The sequence below is a fragment of the Puma concolor genome, chromosome A1, assembly GCF_028749965.1.
Source record: "Puma concolor isolate L17-30 chromosome A1, mPumCon1.1.hap2, whole genome shotgun sequence".
Classification (NCBI taxonomy): Eukaryota; Metazoa; Chordata; class Mammalia; order Carnivora; family Felidae; genus Puma; species Puma concolor.
Window position 1 is genome coordinate 93,812,644 of NC_141667.1, and position 12,984 is coordinate 93,825,627.

The 12,984-nt window shown below is 40.4% G+C and overlaps 1 protein-coding gene across 1 annotated transcript in view; it reads right to left on the reverse strand.

Moving 5' to 3' along the window:
- Positions 1 to 11,335: 11,335 nt before the first annotated feature.
- Positions 11,336 to 12,984, reverse strand: part of XRCC4 (X-ray repair cross complementing 4) — a 304,053-nt gene continuing 302,404 nt past the window's right edge. Inside the window, exon 12 of the transcript XR_015248246.1 lies at positions 11,336 to 11,531. The gene's annotated coding sequence lies outside the window, so the exon portion shown is untranslated. The remainder of the gene's footprint in view (positions 11,532 to 12,984) is intronic.

Genomic DNA, 12,984 nt, shown 5'->3' on the forward strand with positions numbered 1-12,984 from the left:
TTTTGCAGGTGCTATTGATTTTCAGTGAATACCAGATTCCATTTATTTAATTAGAGTACAATGGGACCCAGAGACAAGAAGTTTAATGAAAGCACGATGGATGGAGCCAAAAGCCACCACAGCAGCATTACTGTCTCTGGTGAGCAAAGGTGGAAAGTGTGACTGGAAACAAAGGAAGTTCTAAGTAGTGAGAAGAATGTTTGGAGAACTCTAGTATGGGTATCAGAACAAGACACAGAAGTAACGAGCAGACATTCCATTTTAGTTTTTTCAGTAAAAAGTATTGCAGGACTAGTTGAATTCCAGAGGCTTTACGCTTTTGTCAAAAAATATGAATGATCCCATTTTAACCCTGAAATTCAAAGGACATCAAATATTTGCTATAACGCATCAAGAAAAAAATTAGAGAAGAATACCTATAAGACTCAGCAAATACTTATCACAGACTGCTCTCAATTTCATTTCTATTTTCTTTGTTCAATTCAACAAGCATTTACCAAACACTGTTAATGTGTACTGTTTTAGACCTCAGGCATTCAGGCATTACTCAAAAGGTAAGAATTGCTTCTCCGCCTAAAAAAGTTTGTAATCTCTACAGAAAAAAATAATTTCTTAGAGTAGCCTAAGTTATTTATCTATGTAATGACTAATGAAGTTAAAGGGAAAAAAAAAAAAAAAAAACAACCATTTTTGTGTGTGTGTGCCCATTGGCTGTTCTAATCAGCCATCTTTTAAAAACATGTCACTGACTACAAATGAATCAGGGGAGAATGATAGCTCAACAAATCTCCCTTACTGGAAAATCACTTGCATGCACAATTCTATTGACATTGAATCCCAGGCATTAATCTTGTTGTATGCAGAGAAATTTGTGTTTCTTATTTTTCCATAATAAAAATAGTCCATTAGATGTCATGTACTTAGGGTGCATTTTAAGGGTTTTTTTTTTTTTTAATGTTTATTTATTTTTGAGAGAGAGACAGAGACAGAGTGACAGCAGGGGAGAGGCAGAGAGAGAGAGAGAGGGAGACACAAAATTCAAAGCAGGCTTCAGGCTCTGAACTGTCAGCACAGAGCTCAACATGGGGCTTGAACCCATGAACTGTGAGATCATGACCTGAGCTGAAGTCAGACGCATAACTGACCGAGCCACCTAGGCTCCCCAAAGTTTCTAAAGGTCTTCTAGAGTGAATAATTCAAACCAAAGTCGAATGGTGGAAGGAAAGCATTAAATATCATCCTAACAAGAAAAGGAAGTTCAGAGAAATTGATCTCTCCAAGAATACAAGGGTCTCTGGCTGTTGGACATGAGTATCTAATGTAGGCATTAGAAAACAAGATAAAAGAACAAGGCAATAAAAATTCTTCTTAGTCATCACAAACCTGAAATAATTTGATTTTAAATATTGCATCGAATTTACAGGCATCCTCAAAAATCCAGTTCAGGGGTACCTAGGTGGCTCAGTCAGTTGAGAGTCCGACTTCAGCTCAGGTCGTGATCTCACAGTTTGTGGGTTTGAGCCCCATGTCAGGCTCCGTGCTGACAGCTCAGAGCCTACAGCCTGCTTTGGATTCTATGTCTCCCTCTCTCTGGCTCTTCCCTGCTTGCACTCTGTCTCTCTCTCTCTCTCAAAAATAAATAAACATTAAAAAAAATGGAGTTGAGTATGTGTAATAGCCCTTCGCATCCCCCATTTCTGCAACTCTTTCGGGAATGTTTGTCTCTTTTTCTCTCTGGAAGTAGCTACCAGAGAGAAGGACTGCCTCCTTTCCCCATATCATCTCACACAATATCTATCTCTCTTCTCTCCTGTTAACATATAGCATCATGTATGTTCAAGGTGTATAATGTGAGGACTTGATACATGTATATACTGTGAAATATTTACCCCAATTAAATTGGTTAACACACCTTTTATCTCCATAATTACCATTTTGTTGTTGTTGTTATGGTGAAAACATTAAAGTTCTACTCTCATAGTGACTTTTAAATATGTAATACAGTACTGTTAACTATAGTCACTATGTTGTACATCAGATCCCCAGAACCTATTCATCTTATAACTGAAAGTTTTTATGCTTTGACCAACATCTCCCCATTTCCTCCAACCCTTAGGCCCCGGGTGACCACCATTCTACTCTCAATATGCTAAAAAGGCCCGCCATATATGACAAGCCCACAGCTAACATCATACTTAATGGTGAAAGGTTGAAAGCTTTTTCTCTAAGGTCATGAAAAAGACAAAGGTGTCCATTCTCACCACTCTTGTTTAGCCCAGTACTGGATGTCTTAGCTAGAGCAATTAGTCAAGAAAAAGAAATAAAAGGCATCTAAATCAGAAAGGAAGAAGCAAAATTGTCCCTGTTGATGAAACAATCTTGCATACAGAAAATCCTAAAAACATCACCAAGAAACTCTCAGATGTAATAAACCAATTCAGTAAAGTTTCAGTAAAAATCAACATAAAAAATCAGTTGCATTTCTATATAGTAACAACTACCTGAAAAAAAATAAAGAAAACAGTCCCATGTGCAGTGGCATCAAAAACAATACCATACTTAAGTATAAATCTAACCAAAGACGTGAAAGATCTATGCACTGAAGACTATAAGACCTTGAGGAAAAAACTGAAGACCCAAATAAATGGAAAGATATCTTGGAAAAGTTAAAATTGTGAAAATGTCCATACTATCCAAAGCTATCTATAGCTTCTATGCAATCCCTATCAAAATTCCAATGTAATTTGACACAGAAATTTAAAAGGAAAAACAAACAAAAAAAAAAACACAGTATCTGTCTTAGTTTGGGTTGCCACAGAGCCAAGACTCCTCATTTAGGAGTCAAGACCAAGAAACACCTACAGAGAAGATGCAATGAGACAGGGAAGGAAAAGAGGCTAGTGGAGGCATCTCAAGCAGGTTGTCACTACAGGGAATTGGAGCTGATTCTCACTGAAGAATGCTGAGAAACAATAGAGAACATGCACGGCCCCCCTTCTGGGAGATTTATAACCAACTTGCTATTGGCTGAAGGCTTTTCCAAAAAGTGTTAATCCCCTGCCACTTCTGTGTGAGTGCAGGCAGACTGGGCTCTGGTGGCCAGAGAAGGCTCTTTTTGTTTTGTTTTGTTTTGTTTTGTTTTGCTTTAAAGATTATTTATTTATACTGAGAGAGAGAGAGAGCGAGAGAGAGAGAGAGAGAGAGAGAGAGAGAGAATGTGGGTGGGGGAGGGGCAGAGAGAGAGGGAGAGAGAGAGAATCCCAAGCAGGCTCTGTGCTGCCATGAACCATGAGATCATGACCTGAGTCAAAACCAAAAGAATCAGATGCTTAACTGACTGAACCACTCAGGCACCCCCAGAGAAGTCTCTTAAAGCTAAAAGATCTAGGGACTGTGATGAGAAATTGGGCCAGTTGGCATGGAAATGATAAAGGTGAGGGATACAGTAGGGGTACCAATCACATTTGCTATAATTCTCAATATTCTAATCACCACTTGGCTGGCTAGAATCCCAGAACTAGCCACACTGGTTTCCTGCCTTGGTGGGGGCAAGATGAAGCTGTAAGTTTTCAGAGACCAGGGAGGCGTGTGAATACATCCATGGCTCCTTCCTTTTAGCTGTCTTCCTCCCATGCCAAGATCACATCATGGCTACTTTCTTATATCCAGTGCTGCCTCATTTGCAGGATCCCTAGTCTGAATCTTAGTGCCTCTTCTCCCTCTCACAGATCTAGTGTGTAAATTCACCTAATGCAAAGTCTTCTTCTTTAGACATGTAGTCACTGGTGGAAGCCCTGTTGAGAGTAGGGTCTTTATATGTCAGGTTCACATTATATACAGTTCCTTACCACCACGCCCGGGCCACAGTAGGTGCTCCATATATATGTGTAAAATAGATGTGGAATGAATACAACTGTTGAGAATGTTCTATGTCCTAAGAACAATCATTAGAGAATAGAAATGAAAATAGGAATACAACATACTCTCTGCCTCAAATAACACTGAAAACTCAAATGCTTTACCAAGGCCATGAGGACACCACAAATGAATGAAGTTGAACACAGAAGTGAACAATAGTGAATGGTGAGAAATGTAGAAGGAAGAGAGCCTATTCCTACTTAGTGGAAGTCAAATGGAATGTAGGACTGTTGATTCAGTGCTTCCAGATCTTTACACACTAGAAAGGCCCAAAGAAATTGGTCTTTGGACAGATCCCACCTGAAGGATCCTAACATTGTGACCACAAGTTTATTTTATTTTATTTTTTAATGTTTATTTTTTAGAGAGAGGGTAGGGGGTTGGGGAGGGGCAGAAAGAACGGGAGGCACAGAATCTGAAGCAGGCTCCAGGCTCTGAGCTGTCAGCACAGAGCCCGATGCAGGGCTCGAACTCGCAAACCACAAGATCGTGACCTGAGCTGAACTCAGACCCTTAACCAACTGAGCCACCCGGGCGCCCCAATAAGTTTAAATGATCAAAGGGAAGGCTGATGGGAGGCTGGCAGACGGTAGTACTCATTTTATTCCCTTCGTCTACTCTCTCCTTTTCTTTCTTTGCTCACCCCCTCCCCTAGAGTAAACACCCTTATGAATCCCCCAGAGGCCAGTGTGTTCTACAGAGGCTAAGAAAGGGAAGAAGCGATGGCAGAGAGATTCCAAGGAAGGAAGGGGATCAATATACAATGATTTCTGAAGAAACAAGGAAGGCCAAAACCGAAATGTGGCAGGTAGAAAAGATGCCCCCTCTGCACCCAGCTCCCTCTCTTTCCGCCATCTGGCCTCACTATGTGTGACCAACACCCATGACTTCACGTGAGCTCCCATTCTAGGGGCCAAGAAAGTTCCTTTTCCTCTTGTAGTTGAGGGATACAATTATCCAGCAACCCAAATGGTAATAAAGCATTTTCCCAAGGGGGTCTTAAACGAGAATACCGTTAATTCTGTACTCTTCAGTGTAAATTCTTGACTTTGTATCTTTGAGGCAATGTATCCTGAGGTCTAAAGGCACAATTTTACACTATTCATAAAGAGAGGCATGTAGCACATGAGGCTGTCAATAAAATAGGAAAGAATACCTACTCTGATAAAGACTATTGCATTTTGGAGGGGGAAGCAGATTTCAAGAGAGTGCTCACACCTGAGGACTAAGCTGGAAACTGGATTATAATTGGGAATTGTTTCCTAAAATGGCCCAGATATGCCTCATAGAGATGGTAGATACAGATGGCAAACAAAAGAACCTGAGAGAGGAGAGTGTTAATCTGGAAACAGATGAATGGCTGGTGTTTAGAAAACAGTGGGAGCGGGAACAGTAAAAAGCAAAGGTGAATGAAAAATTAGGTTGCTTGAAACCAGGTTGTTTGGCAGACGCCAGGTCAAAAAATAAAAACCTGAACGCTACTGTTTTTGTTTCCATTCACTGCCCACACTGCTATGTCAAATGTCTCCTTCCATTGGGAATAAGGTTCCATAACTATCTGCACACTTTTCATTAATGTACGCCTATTTTTATGTAGTTCAAAATGCTCATCCCATATACTAATTAAGGCTTTCTTTCCACCAAAACTTCTATGCCTATGGCTCAAGAGACATGAATTGGGGAGGGCGGATGTCCGTGTTTTTACTCTTCCTGCTCCTGCCTGACAGGGGCATGGGGCAGGGCTGGGCAGGCTGCTCTGGGATCTCCGTACTTGCTCTCTTCTAGGCTTTAGCATTTCTGCCATGAAGAGACAGAAGTGAGGGTGAAGGAAAGGGACAAGTCCCTCTTAGTTACCGGCTGCTATAATAATCCTCTTTGGGATCATTAAAGCTTCCCTGGATAACAGTGACTGACAGCTGATGCTCTTGGTGTGTCAGGTGTCCCAGTGCTGGCCACCTAGGGGACACGAGTGCACTTTCCCGGAGTCTTTAAAGGACACCCTCCCTGGGCAATTCCCTGCCCTAGGGGGGGTGCATGCAACTGTGCTTCTTCTTTCACTCACCTCAACTCAATCTCCGTTGATAAGCCCCATATCACCTGCTGCTGTCGTCCCCTAGTCTGACAGGACACTCCTGGGGACGCCAGCAAAGCAGCTTGACTGCAACTACTTCCTGCTCTATCATTTAGTTCATAAAAAACAAAAGCAAACAAACAAAAAAATCCCCAAATCCTAGTCTTTGCCAGACCAACCAGTGGGAGGGCAGGCTACCCATGCCCTATCTCCTTCCCATTACTTCTCACCAAATACTTTTGCTCCTGTAGAGTAGGCACAAGGCTGATCAACAAATTCCTTTTCTGAATGGATGTATTAAGCTCCACTTCTTAGAAACATCCTCAATTTCTGTGACTTCTTGTCTTAGAGCCTCCCCTTCACTTCGCCCTTGAGGAGAAGAGAAGAAACAGTGCTATCTACAAAAAAATAGTGGCATATAGTTTGATGGAAGGCAGTGTGAGAGATGCTAGTGAGGAGAAAAATGGGCTATCAGGTTGTCCAAAAATGCAGCAAGATGTATCTTCCTGGTGAAAATGGGTTTGTCCAGCAAGAAGGAAATTACAAAAGGCTTTCCCTCCAGTCTCCTCTGCCATTGCCCTTTGGCTTTCTAGCTGCGCCCTTATGTAACTATATGTGTGCATGTCTTCATACCCTAGACTTTTATGTCTCATTTGAATAAAAAGCTTCTAGGCATTCCGGTGATCAGGCAATTCCATAGCAAATTCCAGGATTTCTTCTGATTCATAGCATTTTGGCAACTGCATTATGGAAGAGGAGATCTGGCTATCATTCAGCAATAAGGGGAAAGAAACACTGCCAAGCCTCTGGAAGTCCTAAATTCAAAAGGCCAGGTGTTTGATATAGGGAAGCAATGGGAAGGAAGTAGTAATGTGAGTACAGACTCCAGCAAGGTAAATAGGTTCCCAACATGTCTGGCAGTTCCTGATCTGGTTTCAGATGGAGGAATTTAATAAGCTTTAAGGTCTTAAAACCTGAGTGACAAACAGAATACCAAAAGTGGCACAGTGGAAAGCCTTTTAGAACTGAAGTCATAGGATGGGGGCATAAATCTCAGGTCTGCTACTTACTAGTTTTGTGAATCGGAGCAAGCCAACTGACCTGCCGGAGTTTCCCCACTGGCAAAAGAGTGGTAACAATACCCATACAACAGAGTTAACAGCAAGATTTGACGAGGTAACAAAATAAAGCACCTAGGAAAGTGGCCAGGGCCACCATGTACGGCTCTGGAGTCTTTGCACTATACAAGTGTCCAGCCAAGCAAATGAGCAGGGGTTGAAAGAGCATCCAAGCTCTGCTAGTTAAGCCATTGACCCAGCACAGGTCTATAATAGACAGGAGCAAGGGGCAAATTTTCCTCCACCTCTGACACAACCTACCAAGACTTGTATCAGGGGACTCTATCTTCCCACAGCTGGCACCTCTTTCTAATTTTCACAATGCCTGCAACGCTTGGATAGCCACTAGATGAATAAATAAATGGAAGGCAGTGTCTTGTTACTGGGGCATGGCTTAGGCTAATCTTTCTACAGAGGATAGCTCTCAATAAATCCACAAGAGCAGGCTCCAAATGAATGAACTGGTCCAAGTCAAGGACCATCTGCAACTAGATCAGCATTTTTCAATGTATACCTTGTGCTACTGTAGAAAAGAGTTTGTATTTTATAGCTGTGACACCAAAGTCACAAGCAATAGAGGGAAGAATTTAAAAATGGGACTTCATCACAACTAAAAACATTCATGGTGCCGAAGGACACCATCAAGAAGGTGAAAAGACAACCCAGAAAATATAGGACACAATTTTTTCAAATCATATATCTGAGAAGAAACTTTGATCTAGAAGAGATATAGAACTGTTCCAACTCAATAACGAAAAGACAACCTAATTTTTAAAAATGAACAAAGTGTATAAATGCGCATTTCTCCAAAGAGGATATACAAATAAGCAGTAAACACATGAAAGGTGCTCAGTGTCATTAGCCATCTGGAAAATACAATTCAAAACCATGATGAGATAGATACCACTTCACACCCACTAAGATGGCTACAATCAATTTTTTTTTTTTAATGTTTATTTATTTTTGAGACAGGGATTGACAGAGTATGAACGGGGGAGGGTCAGAGAAAGAGGGAGACACAGAATCTGAAACAGGCTCCAGGCTCTGAACTGCCAGCACAGAGCCCGACGCGGGGCTCTAACTCACAGACTGCGAGATCATGACCTGAGCCGAAGACAGATGCTTAACCGACTGAGCCACCCAGGTGCCCCAAGATGGCTAGAACCAAAATGTCAGATAACAACAAACGTTGGTGAGAATACGCAGAGTTTAGAAACCTATACACTGTTGGTGGGAATGTAAGATGGTGCAGCCACTTTGGAAAATGGTCTGGTAGTTTCTCAAAGTTACCCATTTGCCCTAGCAATTCCACTCTTAGATATATATCTGAGAGAAATGAAAACATATGTCACCATAAAAACGTGCACACAGATGTTCCTAGTAGCACTGTTCCAAAAATGGGAACAACTTCTATGTCTATCAGCTGATGAAAGAATAAACAAATTATGGTATATCCATGCAAGGGAATATTATTCAGCAATAAAAAGGAGTGAAGTACCGAGACATGCTACAACATTGATGAACCTGATACAAAAGACCACATAAGAGAAAAAAGCCTGACACAAAAGACCACATATCGTATGATTCCACTTATATGAAATGTCCAGAAAAGGCAAATCTATAGAAACAGAAGGTAGATTAATAGGGCTACCTAGGGCTATGGGGTATGGTCTAGGAGTAAGGGGATATGGGGTTGACTGCTAATGGGTGTGGTATTTCTTTTTGTGGTAATAAAAATGGTCTGGATTATGTTAGTGTTGGTGGATGCATAACTGTGAATATAATAAAAAGCATGTAACATAAATGGGTGAATTGTATGGTATGCGAATTATTATCTCAAAGGTGTTACCAAAGAAATGTAAATGTATATTTAAAAAAACTTACTGGTGATGCTTGTAAAAATGCAGATGACTGAGCCCTTCCTCACACTTACTAAATTAGAATTTTCTGTGACTGAAACCCAGGAATGTGTAATATAAAAAAGTCCACTAGTCATAGGCAGTAAGTTTGTTGACCACATGACCACTTATGTCATATGAACTAATTGTATTATATTTTTTGTTACAGTTTTTACTGGGAGATTTTTCCTTGTAATAAGTGTGGCATTTGAAGTTCAACAGCTGAGAAATAGTTTGGATAAGACAAAACTCTCTTTTCAGTGTTAATACTTACAGGCAACAAAGTGGAAGAATCTATCTTTTCAGTTTTCCCACTTGGGTGCTCAATGATAAAAATTAAAGGTAGTAAAAATGAAAACCAAGTAAAATTTTGTAATTCATGGTAGAAATTTCCACCATCAATACCATCAACCAAATAAAGACAAGAAGACTGGAAAGTTTCTAAAACTTGGGGGATCTAGTTTCTATTTGCCCCTTTGCCACCAACTACTGGGATGAGATTTCATCATTCATATCTCCAACCCTGGCCATTCCTCTGACAGTGTTTACTAAATCCGAATAAAAGTTTGAGATGAAGGTTATTATTTCAACTGCATGACACAATTAATGTTAAAAGCTAAATATTCCTATTCAAGATATTTTTACTCTTGGATTGAATAACTGTCTTTATATTTGTACAGAATGTTGGTATTTACAAAGTTACAAAGTTAGTATTCACTAGACACTTAATCCTGGAACAATCACTGTGCAGTATATGTGGAAGATTATAATAGGCCTTCTGACAGAGACTTCTAGTTGTTCCCCAAGTTGGAAATGTACCCAGCGTTTGTTTTCATTAGATATTGTAAGACATCAGATATGGAAATGATCATCATGAAGGAAGTAGTCTGCATTCACAGATCTCTAGAAATAGATGGATTGCATGTCACAAAGGGCCACACGGAGAAGGACAGGAATGGTCAGGAGCCAGGAGTGAAAGCAGAGCATGGCCCAAAGTCTATTATTAGATTTTATTTTATTTTATTTTATTTTATTTTATTTTATTTTATGCTTGGCAAGTTATGGGCGAGACAGGGTAGCTACACTGAAAACTTTAGGATTGGATAGTTTGAATGGTTTTGGCAGTCTTTGGGCTACAGAGATGGTCTCTAGTAGTCTGGTACCTGGCCCTGGGGAGTTCTGGGGCGGGTACTGGCTTGGTGTATGAGCTTGATAAAGGAGTTGGTTGGGGGTGTGGGCTCTGGATTGGTGGGTTTGTATATTGACAGCACACTCCCAGGAGAGTTGTTCGCTATTTCTAAGAATTAGCTAGCTCCAGGAAGGGTAGTCTCTTGATTAAGGCTCTAAATGTCAGTGCATCAGGAATATAGAAAATAAGGAAATATAATCAATATACTTCCCCCAACTACATGTCTGCTCACTATGTCACATATCTGTCCTAGAATGCTTGAATCATCACTACTGGAAAAATGACAACATTTCCCAGATTCTCCTGCAGGCAGGAAAGACCACATGATTCATTTCTTGCCAACAAGACAGGGGAGGAAATGATGTGAACAACTTCTAGGACATGTCCTTCAAGGATGGCAACATGGTCCCTCTTCCCTTCTTCCCTCATCCTGCTGCCTAAAATGTCGATGTGCCAGGTGGCTTTCTTGGATCACGTGTATAAGGGCAACAGCAGAGGGATGGCAGAAAAGCAAGAGAGAGGGAGTACTCACGGGCACTGAATGTTTGCCATGCCAATGTTGACCTGTTGATCTGCTTACATTTAATCAGATTGTTTTTTGAGAGAGAAATAAACTTACGGCTTGTTAAGTCACTCTAATTTTGAGCCTCTGTTACAAAGAGAAGACCTATATCTTAACTGATAGAGCTGAGCTATTGTGTAGAGTTGTGCAAGCATCTTTCGCACTGCACGGTGGACAGCCTCTGTTCTGTCCATGGCAGCCATGAATGTGTACCATTTCTCAGATGAGGACAGGGAGTGTCAAGAAGGTTAGGACATCCTTTTAGTAAATCATAGTAAATCTGAAGCCCTACAAGGATTATAGAACCCAAGGGAGATAATACACCAGTTTTACTATAAAATGAAATACAGTAATATATCAACATTCTCAGGCAAAAGATAAAAAAAAATGTTAAGTACCCACATTCAATATTTGCTTACTTAGAAATGAACGTAAGAGATTTAAACAAAAATAGAATTGGAGAGAATTCTGCTGAATGTTGTTCAACATGCTCAGAGGAATAGGATATCTCTTTAAATTCAAAAGCCAAAGTGACAGGCTGTGCGTAGGGGCAGTTATAATGCCTGTGTGTGTGTGGGTCTATCATTTGCATGCATTACGATGGAAATTGAGCATCCATATTTTACTTACATGTGCCAGTGAAGTGATTGCACTTCCCAGATCCCTTTGTACACATAATTACTTGATTTGTGAGCCAAATGTGTGGTTTCAGGATGGAAATAGGTACACAGCAACTCCATTTGGAAGGTCCAATTTTGACTTAAATGACTAGAAACTTTTTTTTTTAATGAAAGAAAGATTAGATATAGGATTTAAATTTAGTTTGTTTAAAACACTTGATATTTAGGGATTCATTTTTTTTGAAGGGTTCACTTCAAATTAAAATTGCACTTAAGGGGCGCCTGGGTGGCACAGTCGGTTAAGCGTCCGACTTCAGCCAGGTCACGATCTCGCGGTTCGCGAGTTCGAGCCCCGCGTCGGGCTCTGGCCTGATGGCTCAGAGCCTGGAGCCTGTTTCCGATTCTGTGTCTCCCTCTCTCTCTGCCCCTCCCCCGTTCATGCTCTGTCTCTCTCTGTCCCAAAAATAAATAAACGTTGAAAAAAAAATTAAAATTGCACTTAAATTGGGAGATATAGTTAAGTGATGATTGAGATAATTAATCTGTAAGAAGAAAACAATCAGAAAGTATTATTTTATCAGTAGGCTATACATATATCAGCTCTGCAGCTTTAAGAAAAATAGTGTCAACATTTTATATTTAAATGATTCGCAAAAACATTCTGCAATTATCTGCCAGTTGTTCTAAAACACACGTCATAATACTAGCAATTGCAAAACTGAATTTTGTCTCCACACATCTAAGAGATACTTTTCTAAAAACACCCTGGGATTTATAGTTTAATATTCTCAAAAGTTTTCCACTTCCTTGAAAAGTCAATTTTTTTCCTTTTGTGCAAGTATGTTCCATAGGAAATAGAATAGTCTTTTAAAAATTTTTTTAATGTTTTATTTATTTTTGAGAGAGAGAGAGAGAGAGAGAGAGAGAGAGAGAGAGAGGGGAGGGGCAGAGAGAGCGGGAGACACAGAGTAGGAAGCAGGCTCCAAGCTCTGAGTTGTCAGCACAGAGCCCCATGAGGGCTTGAACCTGAGCTGAAGTTGTACATTTAACGGATGGAGCCACCCAGGTGCCCTGGAAACGGAATAGTCTTATAGCAAGCATTCTTTACTGATTTAGAAGTTTCCCTACCCATACCTATTGCTGTATTAATTAATATAAACAAAACCTTACACTATCTACTATATCCCACGTTGTAATTAGTAAAAGTGCAGGAGGACTTGGGGCCTCAGGCAAAGATCCCTGGGTGTGCTGGACTCCCTTGGCTGCCGGTGGCTGGCCTGGGGCAGTGCTGGTAGCCATCTTGAAGTAATAGTTTTAGAACAATTTTAACCTAAAATGCTGGGTAAAGTTACACTCAAAAAGTTTGCAGCCAATAGTAGTTTCTAAATTGAATAGGACAACCACCGTTAAATTTTAAAAAGGATGTTGTCGTTGGTTAAAGTAAATGCACAGTGCTGGCATTAATTTTTAACTTCTATTTTGGTGACAAATCTAATCATTATACTAGCCCCCTGTTATGGAAACCAAAATATTTTGCTTCCAGGGTAGTATTGGTCCAAAAGATACCATAATCTCAGATGAACTCTAAATTTCTCTATTTCATTTTCC